The following is a 15,088-nucleotide window of genomic DNA, read 5'->3' on the forward strand; positions in this document are numbered from 1 at the left end:
TCCAATAAAAGTTAATTACCACATTTGAAGGACGTAACACACCTATACACTCACACAATAGATCTTCCTGAAGGGGTTACCCATTAGCAATAGAAAAGAAGGAGTGTTGATAATAGATATTATTGGTATTATAAAATATGTATACTACTTTAGTTTATCAACATATTTAATTCCTATAAGTAACGCGCGCAAATCCACCCTGCTCATTTCCATTCCCACTATAAGAAGACAATTTTCTCCAGACTTCCATTTTAGCAGTTATGTTCAATGCTGTACCCTGCCCTGTACTCCAGTGTGTAGCCTTGAGACTCATTGCGTCATTTTCACGACCTAGTTCAACAAATCCTCTCCTTTAGTGGGAGTGCGTAGAGGAGGAAGAGCTAAGGTCAGGAAGCAATGAGAGGAGAATCAACTCTACCTCCCCTTCCCTGAATCCTGTGAGGTCTATATTTTATAATGACTTTTAATCCGGAGTCATTTTTTCCACACATTCTCACGATTGTCATTTTTTTTTTCGTTTTGTCAGCTTTTCTTTTATATCATGATAATTCAGTAAGAATCGTTATAGTTGCTCTTTTTTTTATAACGTCACCGATAGCCCATAGCCTAAGGATAACATATACGTTAAAATTTTAAACTATTTTCAAAATTAAGGTCGCTAATTAAAGAGTGCCTAATTATCCGGTGCCTAATTTTCCGCCTTGTCAAAAAGTGCCTAATTATCCGGTGCCTAAATTTCCGGGTGCCTAATTATCCGGGTGCCTAAATTTCCGGGTGCCTAAATATCCGGTGCCTAAATTTCCAGATACCGACCAGCATATCTGACCACATCAAATGCAAACAAAACAGTTGAGTTCTGTTTTTGTCGTCTGTGCCTGTCTTCTGCTAAAACTTTTTTTTTCGATCTCTAATATGTTCCTCTTTCAGGCCACATACTCTTATGAACATATATAATATCTCATTGGCAAGCTTCACATATTGCCATACGTCACACACACGCACACACACAGAGTGGAGAGACAGAGAACAAGGACAAACATTGAACGCAAGTTATTTCCCTTGTATTTCAGTTCCTACTACCGGTCAGGGAATTGTGGAGCTGAGATAAGGCGCGCTACAATCACCTCAATTGGACAAATCATCTTTGATACTTCGTTCTTCGCTATCTACCTGTACGGCCAGAACCATCTTCTCACCTGTACAGACATCTTGTCCATCTGAGCTACGCAGACTCAGCAGCAACGCCTATCCCACGCTACACCTGTTCTAGTGACAAGAGAATAGTTCTCACGTTCTGCTGAAAAGTATTTCCAAACAAAACCAAACAAGAAAAAAAAAGTATTCATTTCTCTGTTGATGCACCTGCACTCACAAGTCGTACAGGGGACACCACTCTTCATTCTCCGCTGATGTTTGCTCACATCGTCTTTATAGACTCATTTGTCTCCCCACAAAGCGAAGTTTCGTGCTTCTGGTGACCTAGTGGCCGAGAGAGATTTCTCATTTGAGAATCTCATTTCCTGTTTTGTCTTGCTAGAATCTGTCAACGTTTAATTCTCTCAGTAGTCCATTGATGACTATTTACCATTCAGTCTTCTGGGGGCGCGCAGTGTGGACAGCACGATGACACATTAATTTTAATCTAAATGGTGCATGTTAGAGATGATAAGATAATCTAAATGGTGCATGTTAAAGATGATAAGATAATCTAAATGGTGCATGTTAGAGATGATAAGATAATCTAAATGGTGCATGTTAAAGATGATAAGATAATCTAAATGGTGCATGTTAGAGATGATAAGATAATCTAAATGGTGCATGTTAAAGATCATAAGATAATCTAAATGGTGCATGTTAAAGATGATGAGATAATCTTAATGGTGCATGTTAGAGATGATAAGATAATCTAAATGGTGCATGTTAAAGATGATAAGATAATCTAAATGGTGCGTGTTAAAAATGCTAAGATAATCTTAATGGTGCATGTTAAAGATGCTAAGATAATCTAAATGGTGCATGTTAGAGATGATAAGATAATCTTAATGGTGCGTGTTAAAGATGCTAAGATAATCTTAATGGTGCGTGTTAAAGATGCTAAGATAATCTAAATGGTGCATGTTAGAGATGATAAGATAATCTAAATGGTGCATGTTAAAGATGATAAGATAATCTTAATGATGCATGTTAGAGATGATAAGATAATCTAAATGGTGCATGTTAAAGATGATAAGATAATCTAAATGGTGCGTGTTAAAAATGCTAAGATAATCTTAATGGTGCGTGTTAAAGATGCTAAGATAATCTAAATTGTGCATGTTAGAGATGATAAGATAATCTTAATGGTGCGTGTTAAAGATGCTAAGATAATCTTAATGGTGCGTGTTAAAGATGCTAAGATAATCTAAATGGTGCATGTTAGAGATGATAAGTTCCTGGATGACGATTGGATCTAAAGAGGTCTGACTAACAGCTGCTGTGTGGATATAGCACTTCGTCTACTTCTGACACGCCATTGATACTCAGCCCTTGAGTTCTGCAGTCAGCTGCACTAATCTAGTCATAGTTGTAAGTACCATTAACACAGTCCATCTTACCTACAGGTGCATTCTGTCTTCCAGCATATGCGACCAGTAGCGGCCTTCGGCAGTGGCTAGTGGGGCAACCGCCCCAGGCCCCGCGCCGATAGGAGATTCCATTGTTCGAAAACCAGACCAGTTCTCATAAACTATGATAAACTACAACTTGTTGCTCAATATTACTGGGCATTTATATGATACCAATTACCATGTAAGCTCTTAACATGACATTTTTGGTTTCGAAATACCGTTCAGTTTCGATTAAGACATGATCTTATCGCCTGTACATTCTAAGCGGCTATCACTGTTTAACAGTCACCTTGGGACAAAAAAAAAAGCGCATTTCGTGGGAGAACAAAGACACTTTATGCGTCGAACAACGGCCAATTTTTAGGCTTGGTTGAGATGCTTCACAAAATCGACCCAACCATGCAACATGATGCAAGAACTTCTTTAACAAATGAAACTCCGAGGCTCACGAACATTACCTTGAATATAGGATTCAAAACGAGCTTATGGACCTGGTGCCATATTTTCCCGTCATCCTTGATTGCACGCTTGATGTTAGCCACAAAGAGCAGAAGTTTTTTACAAAGTTAAGGTTGAGAACATTTCGAGTTTATGTAGTTTATAGATAATAGGCCAATAGTGCAGTACTTACGTAAGATAGGTAAGATAGTATATTTTCAAACAAACAAAAAAAAAGGCCCCCAGCGTAAGGGGCGGACGATCCCGTTTGCCTGACATGGTACCCTTAAAGCGCAGGGTCCCGCATTTGACATTCGCCCAGGGCCATGCGCAATGCAAAGGCCACCACTGTATGCGACGACTAGATGTCTTTCAGTATCTGCTGCACTCGACAGCATTTTAAGTCTTAGCCCTCAATATTGTCTTAATACAAACTGATATCAGTAAGACATTTATAAATAGATGAAATAATTAGGTGGTTGGGGGGGGGGGGGGGGAGGAAGCGGAATTCTAGAAAAAAAACTCATTGCTTTGATGGTGTCGGGCGTCGCCCAATTAAAGGTGCAAGTGTAAGCCAAGCATAGTTCGAATGTCCTGGTTCAAATCCCTCCATCTACAAAGTGTGAAAACAATTCTTTGATGGCGTGTCGTGGTTACTACGTAATAGTCCTCTTAGTGACTTGCTGTTGTTTTTTTCTTCACTCCTGACCACACAAACATCTACAGATTCACAACTGACCACACAAACATACACAGATTTACAACTGACCACACAAACATACACAGATTCACAACTGACCACACAAACATACACAGATTCACAACTGACCACACAAACATACACAGATTCACAACTGACCACACAAACATACACAGATTCACAACTGACCACACAAACATACACAGATTCACAACTGACCACACAAACATACACAGATTCACAACTGACTACACAAACATACACAGATTCACAACTGACCACACAAACATACACAGATTTACCGCTTTAAGGACGGCATCCAACTCTCTATTCTACAGACTGTATATGTGCCTTTTTTTTTTTGAATTCCACCTTTAACATAAATGTAGTTTCAAAGATACGTTGAATAAATTAAACCTTGAAATCTTTTTTTTTCATGTATCACCGAACATAATTTACAATTCACAAACATAATTTACGATTCACAAACATAACTTAAAATTCACAAACATAGTTCTCGAGTCATAAACTTAATTCACAATTGAGCAATAGTTCACACAAATACATAGGTCAAATTCGTAATTCATAAAATTATAAGCCATATTTAGTAATAATTCAGTCATTAGAAGGTCAGTAATTCAAATCAACTATTGAGACATTATTATCCTAATCAATAACATATTTTTTTAAATTCTTATAATCAGTCAACTAGTTATTCAAGCTATCAAAACCTTTCTTCTCTTTTTTATTATTTGACCGTTAGAAATTAATTTATTACAGATACACAGAGACTGAACGTCATAAAAATAACTTTTTGACTTTTTTTTGGTCGTGTTTTTTTTTCTTTCTCGTATGCTCCATATTTTTCTAATGATTAATTCAGTTAATTACTTCAGCTAATCTTTTAAAAATTGCAAGTGGAAAAAAAAGGAAAAGAGAAATGGAGAACAATTAAGCTAATTATTATTGATGTTTAAGCTAATTGGATGAAGTTTGTTTACTGTTTATTTTTTACACAGGGTTTGACCAAAAAATTATTGAATAAAAGCTACCAGAAATAAACAAAGACAGAAAAAAAAGACGCAAAAATAGATTCACAAATAGACATATATTCTTGATTTACTTCGTTCTCTTTGATTTCTCTTATTAACTGAAACTAAATCTAAAAACAAATAAATAAATAATAAAACTAAGAGTTTAATAATCGAGAGGTGTTACGTATCACTTAAAACCAGGGCAGAGTACCAAAGGAATGGAAAGAAGCTAATGTCACCCCCCTATTTAAAAAAGGAGAAAAATCTGACCCAGGAAACTACAGACCAGTATCACTTACCAGCATCACATGTAAAGTCCTAGAACACATAATATGTAGCAACATCATAAAGCACTTAGACAAACATAATGTCCTCACACCATACCAACATGGCTTTAGGAAATATAGATCATGTGAAACACAACTAATAGGACTAATTGATGATTTTTCACAAGGTTTAGATAATAGTGAACAAATAGATGCTATCTTACTAGATTTTTCTAAGGCTTTTGACAAAGTTCACCAACATAGTTTGCTTAAAAAATTAAAATATTTCGGCATTAATGGTCCACTGCATCAGTGGATTAAAGATTTTCTGATAGGGAGAGAACAAACTGTAATAATAAATGGCTCTAAATCAACACCGATAACAGTAAACTCAGGTGTACCTCAAGGAACAGTCTTGGGTCCACTACTATTTTTAATTTACATAAATGATTTACCAAATTGCATTACTTCAGGAACAAAAGTCAGATTATTTGCAGACGATTGCATAATATATAGAACAATAAAAACAACACAAGACACAGATATTTTATAAAGAGAATTTGATGAATTACAGAAATGGGAATCAAATTGGAGCATGTCTTTCCACCCAGAAAAATGTCAGTTGTTAAGAGTTAAAAAAAAAACTAAAACAAATTAATTCCACTTATCTTATTCATGGCAAACCAGTAACACAGACTAAAAACGCAAAATACCTAGGTGTTATAGTAAATGAAATCCACATATTGATGAAACTACAAAAAAAAAATCAAACAAAGCATTAGGATTTATTAAAAGAAATTTCTATAAATCAAATAAGAACATAAAACTAAAATGTTATTTAACCTTGGTTAGGCCAATAATAGAATATGCATCCTCCGTTTGGGACCCCTCAACTCAAGAAAACATTAAAAAACTGGAACAGACACAAAATAGAGCAGTGAGAATCATAACAAACGAATATTCACATTTGACTAGAGTAACACCTTTAGTAAAATCACTAAATTTAGAAAGCCTTCAGGACAGAAGGCTCAAAAGTAAAGTAGCAATCATACATAAAACACTGAACCATAATCTTCAAATACAAAAACAAAATTTAATAAAATACTCTGAAAGACACAAAGATAAAGGCACATTCCTTGTCCCATATGCTAGGACAAATTTGTACAAACACTCCTTCTTCCCTAGTGCTATTAGAACATGGAATGGGTTGCCTGAGCTAGCCAGGAAAACCAGTGACTTGGCTGAATTTAAGTCATTGGTTAATATGCATGACTAAATGCATGACGCGTAGGACGTAATCATCTTCTTTTTTGAAGTAACGTCTGTATTATATAAGATAAGAAGATCTCTAAATCAAAAAGTCTACAGTTGATCCACTTCCTAGAACAGCTCAGAAGCTCACACATAATCATCAAAATGGTACATCAAAAAGCAACGTTTTCATGTTTTGTTTCTTTGTAGATAATGTCCTTTGCTCCTAGTAGTGACTCCACTTTGTAGTGCCATTAAGATTTTCGACACATTAACTGGACCTCTTTGAGTTTAGCATTGGCTAAAATTAAAAAAAAAAACACGATTTGTGATAACACAAACTCAGAGGCGGCCCCCATCAAATTCACCAATGGACGAGAAATCTATTCAAGCCATATTCTTGTTTTGATCGTTTAAAAGAATTGTAAAAATTTGGAGTTATTTTTCACATAAAAGCAAACAGTACAACACGTCGTCTTTGATAAGACTCTTCTAACTCTTCTTGAATAAGTAGAGTAGCGTTAAGTGAGCACCTAAGATCAGCATGGAAACCTCCCGATACAGTGTCGGTGGCACCTAGTGCGGTAGCTCAGGGCGTCACCACTCCCATCAATTTTCTTGAAATATGTTCCAATGAACACTATTACTAGTTTTTTTTTTTTTTTTTGGGTTGAACCAATACAGTGAGCTGATGACCTACTTTTATTGAATTTTACTCAAATGTAAAATCCCAATTTTTATTACATTTATTCAAATGTTATTGCAAATTTTACCATAATATTTAATTAAATTTATAAACAGACTTAACATTATATGGACAGGTTTCTTTTGTTATACTTTAAGACAGAAATGGTATAACGTTGTATTGTATCATTTACACTTAAACTACCATCTAGATGTGTCTATGCAAATTTGTTTTTATCATCTTTTCCCATGTGTCTGCTTTTACCATGTTATAATTTTTCCAACTTGGTTGTCACCCCCCAAAATGGTGTCGACTGGTGCGGACCGCACCCCTCGCACACCTCCCCTAGTGACGCCTCTGCACCCCTAAGCTATTGAAGATAAACTATTTTCTTAATGGATTATAAATGTAAATTTTGTTCAAATTGTTTAATACAATTAAATTTAAATCTAGATCTATGTCTGGCCTCTATTTTTGTAATTTAGATTGTTGTCAAGTGTATAGCCTAATGAGGGTATGTGAAAACTTCGCGCTATAAAAGTAGTTCGTTGTTTTTTTAAAACTTACAATTGAAACGAAGTTCGTATTTAAATTCTTTTTAACAACAACATTTCAATCAGTATTTCATTCAATGATTTGGTCAATCAATGGAAAATATATTTAATAATAATACATTGATACTTTTTCCATTGTGACCTTAGATGCATTTTTTTTTTACCAATGTGCGAATCTATGAATGAAGCTTGAGTTATTAATGAAGAAGTCTGTAACATTTTCAAAAAACTTACCTCCATTGAAGTTTTTCATTGAAAAGTGGTGTAATTTGTTGAAAAATCTGCTTGCATATATAATTTTAAAAATTAGATGGTTCACTTTCGGAAAAGAAAAAAGGAGCCGTTGCATCAGAACTTGGAATGATCTAAAATTACAAGATGTCTGATTTTCATTTTCTCTTCTAGTTTCTGAGATCTATACGGGACAAACGGACAAACAGGCCATACAAAAAACTAATAGCATCTTTTCCCCTTTCGGGGGCCGCTAAAAAAAAGACACGAATATATTTGGAAAGTTATGAAAAAAAAAAAAAAAAAAAAAAAAAAAAAAAACACCTTCCTTTCAGGAAGAAAGAAACTCATTTAAGAAAGTCAGTCAGTGAGTTTCTAATATTTCTGAAGTCAAACTAATTGTTTTGTTTGTTTCGAGAGTTAACTGAAGACTCGTCCTAGAAAACATTCAGGTGTTTATTTTGTCTTACCAACTATGGCTGACTTCTTCAAGTGCCAGTCTCGGACAGCTACGTCAGGCCATTGGTTTATTTTATCTCGCGCACGGGAAGAGCTTCTGAAGTGGTGGATGCGCCATCCTTTATTTCCACGGTTTGTACACGCGAAATGGCGAGATTTAATGTGATGAAATGGTTGGGGGTTGTTGACGTTAGTCTGGGGAAATTTCGTACCCTATTAGTGGGCAAGTATTTAGCACCAAGTAGGCAAATGCTTAGCAGCTAGTGGGCAAGTGTTAAACAACTAATGGGCTATTGTTTAGCAATTAGATTTCAAGTGTTTAGAAACTAGAGAGCAATTGTTTACGAACATTCACATTTGACTAGAGTAACACCTTTAGTAAAATCACTAAATGTAGAAAGCCTTCGGGATAGAAGACTCAAAAAAGTAAAGTAGCAATTATACATAAAACACTGAACCATAATCTTCAAATACAAAAACAAAATTTAATAAAATACTCAGAAAGACACAAAGATAAAGGCACATTCCTCGTCCCATATGCTAGGACAAATTTGTACAAATACTCCTTCTTCCCTAGTGCTATTAGAGCATGGAATGGGTAGCTAGCCAGGAAAACCAGTGACTTGGCAGAATTTAAGTCATTGGTTAATATGCATGACTAAATGCATGACGCGTAGGACGTAATCATCTTTTTTGAAGTAACGTCTGTATAAGATAGGAGAGAGAGAGAGAGAGAGCAAGAAAGAAAAAGTGATAGGTGGGAAAGGGGGGGGGGGGTAGATGGAAAGACAAAAGTTAGAAAGAGAGAACTCATCATACAATGTAGACACATTGCTTCAATGCTTATTATTTAAAACTTTAAAAAAAAGTTAATTAATTTTTGTTTAGTTTGTTTGAAAAGTTTGAAAGCAGATGTTTTCTAAATACAAGGGAAGCAAACAGATGTCTCATGATCTCTTGGGAACGTGTTCTCGTGGGAGATTTTACTTTGAAACAGTGTCAGTTCAGGAGTAGTCAGTGAAGCTGACAAAGTTTGACATCTGCCAGTGGCAAGTGAAAGTAGGAGCAGTCCAATCGAAAGAGCCTAAAAAAAAACGACCGATTCATTACATTTACAGATTTCACAACATCATTGGTTTATCCATCTTCTTGTGAAATCTAGGGGTTCTTTTACAAACAAATGTCTCTTTCTTAAGACAAACATTTTTTTTCTCTGGCTTCAAACATTTGTTAAAATTTTATTTTAATTAAGAAAAACATTTAAAAAAAGACTTATATTTAGTGTAATTGTATCAATTAGTTTGAATCAACCATGTAATTAAATTTGGGATAGATCTAGACTAACAATTATAAATCTGTGCGATTAGAAATATTTTTGTTTAACGCAATTTCATGCTTTTAGCTTTCTTAATGCGCTATGATCCTATCACTTGTCTGGACCAGTTGGGAAAAAAAGAGAGGGGGGGGGGTAGAAGAGGGTATATGAATGTGAATGTTACCGTGATCGCTTTTTAAATGCTTCAAAAGTTGTACGACTTCATTCGAACTCAGGCTCAAGGAGACTCAAGGTGACTCAAGGGGACTCAAGGAGACTCAAGGTGACTCAAGGTGACTCAAGGTGACTCAAGGTGACTCAAGGTGACTCAAGGGGACTCAAGGTGACTCAAGGAGACTCAAGGAGACTCAAGGAGACTCAAGGTGACTCAAGGTGACTCAAGGGGACTCAAGGAGACTCAAGGGGACTCAAGGAGACTCAAGGAGACTCAAGGGGACTCATGTAACTTATACCACCAGATTTGTTATGCACATTTCTTTCCCTTGATCGATACAAAACAAAATAATTTATTATTACTAGTTCATTAGTAAAGCTCCCCTTTCAGATCTTGAAATCTATGAGGGAAGTTGATGTAAAGATCATCTGTTTTTGTGACCCACATTTAGCGAGGGTGTCATGTGCACAACGACCAATTGCCTTTACTTTTCCTCGACTAATGTCAGGTACCCATTAGAGCTGGGTGGACTCAGAGGCGCCCAAAGATCCCGAAATTAAAAATCCCAGTCTTCACCAAGACTGGAACCCGGAACCCCCGGTTCAGAATCTAAGCACTTTACCGCTCAGCCACAGCTCCTCCTAATAGTTAATTAACTAGTTGGATTTTTAAAAATTAATTATTGTTTTGTCAGGTGCACAATTTCAAGTAGATCCGAGATTGGGTGTGGGAGAAATAAAGTATACAAACTTTTAATCAGACAGACAGACAGAGTTGATATAAGATTTGTAATGATGTATATCATGGGCGTAGCCAGGGAACCCCAAACCCCCCCCCCCCCCGAAATGAAATCCCCCCCCCCCCCCCCGCAGGGGAACGGAATTAACTGGCTGATTTTTTATTCATTTTGTTTATTTAAGGTGAGATTTTAATACTAAATCATCACTTACCACAGCACAGCCGAGGGGTTTTGAGTTAAAAACCCTCTACCAGGGGGTTTTGAGTTTAAAAACCCCCTACCAGGGGGTTTTGAGATTTAAAAAAACCCTATCAGGGGGTTTTAAGATACAAATCCCTCTACCAAGGGGTTTTAAATTTAAACCCCCCTACCAGGGGCTTTGAGTTTAAAACCCCCTACAGGGGGTTTTGAGTTTTAAACCCCCTACCAGACTTTTTGCAGTTAAACCCCCCTCTTCTATAAAACAAAACAAAAAAATGCAAACAACAATCCCCAAATTCCATCAGCACAGTTAAGGAAGATTTCGATTTTAAAACCCCCTCCAAAATTTACGATAAACCCCCTCTCCAATATAAAAAAAGCAAATTACACACTCAAAATTCTATGAGCGTAGCCAAAGGGGTTTTGAGTTTACCCCCCCCCCCCCCCCCTCCAGTTGGGGTTTGAAGCTAAAAAGTACCTATTCAATATTTAAAAAAAGCAAATTACACACTATAAAATCTATGAGCGTAGCCAAAGGGGTTTTGAGTTTAAAAACCCCTGCTAGCGGGGTTTAAAGCTGAAAAGTACCTCTTCAATATTTAAAAAAAAAGCAAATTACGCACTCAAAACGCTATGAGGGGGGTTTTGAGTTTAAATCCCCCTCCTCCAGATGGCTTTTTCTTTAAAGTTTAAAACCCCTCCAGATGGTTTTGAGTTTAAAATTCCCCTACAGAGCGTTTAGAGTTGAAAACCTCTCTCTTCAATATTATTTTAAAGCAAACCACAGTCACCAAATTCTATGATCGTAGCTAAATGGGGTTTAGAATTAAAAAAAAACAAAACTCCAGAGATTTTTTTAGTTTAAAACCCCTCAACAGATGATTTTGACGAAAAAACTTTCCTTTTCGATATAAATACTAAAGCGAAATACAGGCATGTAATTCCAAGAGCGTAGTCAAGAAAGTTTACAAATTTCTACCAGTGACTTGGGCTCCATTAATAAAGTGTGAATAGTCTTCTGCCAAAATTGAAAAATGTGGCTCAACAAAGATGGCTAAGACAGATTTTAGGAATCAGTTATAGAGATCGGGTCTAAATCAAAGAAATCATATGCCGAACTGTGAGTCGACCCAGTAAGGTTGTGACAGAGCGTCGCATGAGGTATTGCGGGACATGTTCTCCGACAAAATGAATTACGCAAAATAAGAGTTGCGGTAACAGCTTGCCGGAAAATGTGACGAACGGCGCGAGAGGGTCTAAGTCAGTAAGAATAGCACATTAGGTTTTTGAAATAAAACTTTTTAATAGCAAGATAATGCACTGTAGATACCTCAGAATATGCATTTTGTTGGCTTTCAATACCAGAAATATTGCTCGGCGACGGGGCTTCGCCCCGAGCTGGGGGAGCGCTGCGAGCTCCCCCAGACCCCCTTGCTAGAAAGGGCGGGGAGTCTACAAGTTTTCCACTAATTCCAGGAAGAATCTATTCTAGGGCATAATAAACGTCTTCCGAAAGGGTCAGATTGTAATAAAGATTAATTATGTACGCACGCACACTCATATATATATATATATATATATATATATATAATTGTTTTCCGCGCGGGGGGGGGGGGGGGAGGGGGAAATCCTCCCCAACCCCCCCCCCCCCCCCCCGAAAAAAAATCCTGGCTACGCCCATGATGTATATAGTTCAAGACGTTCAGCATCATCTCATTGGATTTCGTTACGCCTTGAACTCACAGAAAAACTTCAGCACAGACTTCACATTTTCTACATCAACTTTGCAATAACCAATTATTCCTTGTAGGAGAGTGTGAACTAATAGAGTTAGACTCAATTGTTGAACGCCAATACTTGCAGGTGGGACACTGACTAGGTCAATAGGACGTCTTTCTTTGGAAGCTAACAACTTCTTGCACGTGCTAAACCAAAGAAAAAGAAACGAAACAAAAAATCTGTTTGTTCTTTACAAATTGTTTATTTCCTTTTTCCCTTCCTTTTTTTTGTCCCAACCACACTCGGCCCCTCCCCTTTTTCTTCTCTCCTGTCACACCTGCAGTAATTCACTTGTCCCTAAGGATTCAGCCGTGAGAAATAACTTCGAATCGTTTAAGTTTCAATTTGTGCAGAACTTTCTGGAATCGTTTGTAGTGATGAAATGGCCTGGAGCTATTTGGTAGACATTGTTAAACACCAGGCCCGTTTGCACGTGTGTTTCAAATGGTGTTCAGCCAGGTGAGAAGATTTAGGAAGCACGAGCAAGTGAGATGAATTTGAGCTAATTGAAGTAGGTGAGTTGATTGATGGAACCGAAATGAGCTGATTGAGGGAACCGAAACGAGTTGATTGAGGGAACCGAAATGAGCTGATTGAGGGAACCTTGATGGGCTGATTGATGGAACCGAAATGAGCTGATTGAGGGAACCTAGATGGGCTGATTGAGGGAACCGAAATGAGCTGATTGAGGGAACCTTGATGGGCTGATTGGGGGAACCTGGATGGGATGATTGATGGAACCGAAATGAGCTTATTGAGGGAACCGAAATGAGCTGATTGAGGGAACCTAAATGAACTAATTGAGGGAACCTGGATGGGATGATTGATGGAACCGAAATGAGCTTATTGAGGGAACCGAAACGAGCTGATTGAGGGAACCTGGATTTGATGATTGATGGAACCGAAACGAGTTGATTGAGGGAACCGAAAAGAGCTGATTGAGGGAACCTGGATGGGCTGATTGATGGAACCGAAATGAGCTGATTGAGGGAACCTAAATGAGCTGATTGAGGGAACCTAAATAGGGAAGCGTGAGCTAATTGAGGAAAACTAAATGAGTTGATTGAGGGAACGTGAAATGATTGATTGATAGAACCTAAATGAGCTGATTGAGATCATATAGGTGGCCTATGGAACGTGAGCTGAAGGAGCTGATTGAGGGAACGTGACTCAACTTAGTGAGTTGATCTTGAAAACGTCATTAGATGATCCTGTGGACGAAAAGTTCACAAGTTGTTAAACCGATTAAGTGTGTTTGTGTGCGTGATTACGTCAGTTTATTAGTGATTAGATCATACATTTGCGCGATTAGAAATTTTTTTATTTGTTTAGCGCATCTTTGATTCTTGTAGAAGCCTCATTGCTCTAGGCCCAATCCCTTGAATGGACCAGTTGAGGAGGGGGGGGGGGAGGGGTATGTGGGAGAAGGTTTCCGTGCTGCTTTTCCAAAAGTTTCTAAACACAAAAAGTTTCTCGAATCTGAATTCTTGCTCCAGGAGCCTCCATAATCGTAGGCCGACGCGTTAGCCACTGAGCTCTCCAAATACTTGTAAATAGACATTTTATAATCTAAAGAAGGCTATACATTAAAATAGTGAACGACGTAATTCTCTTCACAAGGCTCGTCTCCCCTTAGCTTAGTATATTTGTGTATAAAACAAAATTAATTAATAAATTGATAAGCGAATTGGTTAATTTTTATACTTTCATGTGTATACTCGAGAATGGGAAGTTTGAGAAATAACGTGTCAAAGATTCCACCCAGACAGTGAGTGGAAGGTTTGTAAACTCTGCTGAAGAAATAAAAAGTCTTTTTTTGAAAGTTAACTTTTACCATCAGACCCATCCCAATATACATTCCTTAAAAATATTCTTAGCTCCCACAAATTTTGCTGCATATTTCTGAAGCATTGATAATATTCTAAACCTAACACTCACGCACATACAGGACACGTGCATATAAACACACGCACACACACTTAAGTAACACTAACAATCAAACAGATGCAGGGCCTCTTCATCATAGGCAACCTTTTTTTTTCTGTGTCCATGACGTGAACCCGACCAAAAAAAAAAAAACAAAAAAAAAAAACGGTTGATGATTTTAACGATCTTTTTTTTTTGTTCGGCCTCCACTTGGCCGTATCAGAGCAACACGTAAGATGTGAATCGAGCAGGCCGCGAGATGGCGCTGGAGATTGACGTCTGTTTAACGTTGCTTAAAGACACCTGGACAATTTGTGCGCCAAAACTGTGTACACGGAGAGAAATGAGATCAGATCTTGATGTAACGTTTACCTGGCCAGGGGGAGATCTGGGGGTGCTGGACTTTCTTGATGTTGGGGTGAACTCGAGTAGTTAGCGATACCGGTACCTTAAGTGGTGGGAGTCTATTTTTTTTTCATCCAAAGTGTAAATTTATGACTTTTAAATAAGTTCCCTGCGCTTTTTTTTTTATGTTGGCATAGAAGTTTAATAAAAAAAAAAATGGGGAATAGTTTATAAATATGTGAACGAAAGAGAGATGGCCAACTATTCGTGCAAGAATATAGTCTATTAAGTTTGCTTTCATTAGTATTTAGGCCTATGTATCGATGCCGTAGTGTGGTTATACTGAAACAGTACAACTAAACCGATGTAGGCGTATTTTTTACT

At 37.3% G+C, this 15,088-nt stretch overlaps 1 protein-coding gene across 4 annotated transcripts in view; it reads left to right on the forward strand.

Moving 5' to 3' along the window:
* The window catches only part of LOC106075826 (uncharacterized), a 125,550-nt gene that overhangs the window by 94,585 nt on the left and 15,877 nt on the right, over window positions 1-15,088 (forward strand). The window lies entirely within an intron of this gene.

Source organism: Biomphalaria glabrata, chromosome 1 (genome assembly GCF_947242115.1).
Source record: "Biomphalaria glabrata chromosome 1, xgBioGlab47.1, whole genome shotgun sequence".
Classification (NCBI taxonomy): domain Eukaryota; kingdom Metazoa; phylum Mollusca; class Gastropoda; family Planorbidae; genus Biomphalaria; species Biomphalaria glabrata.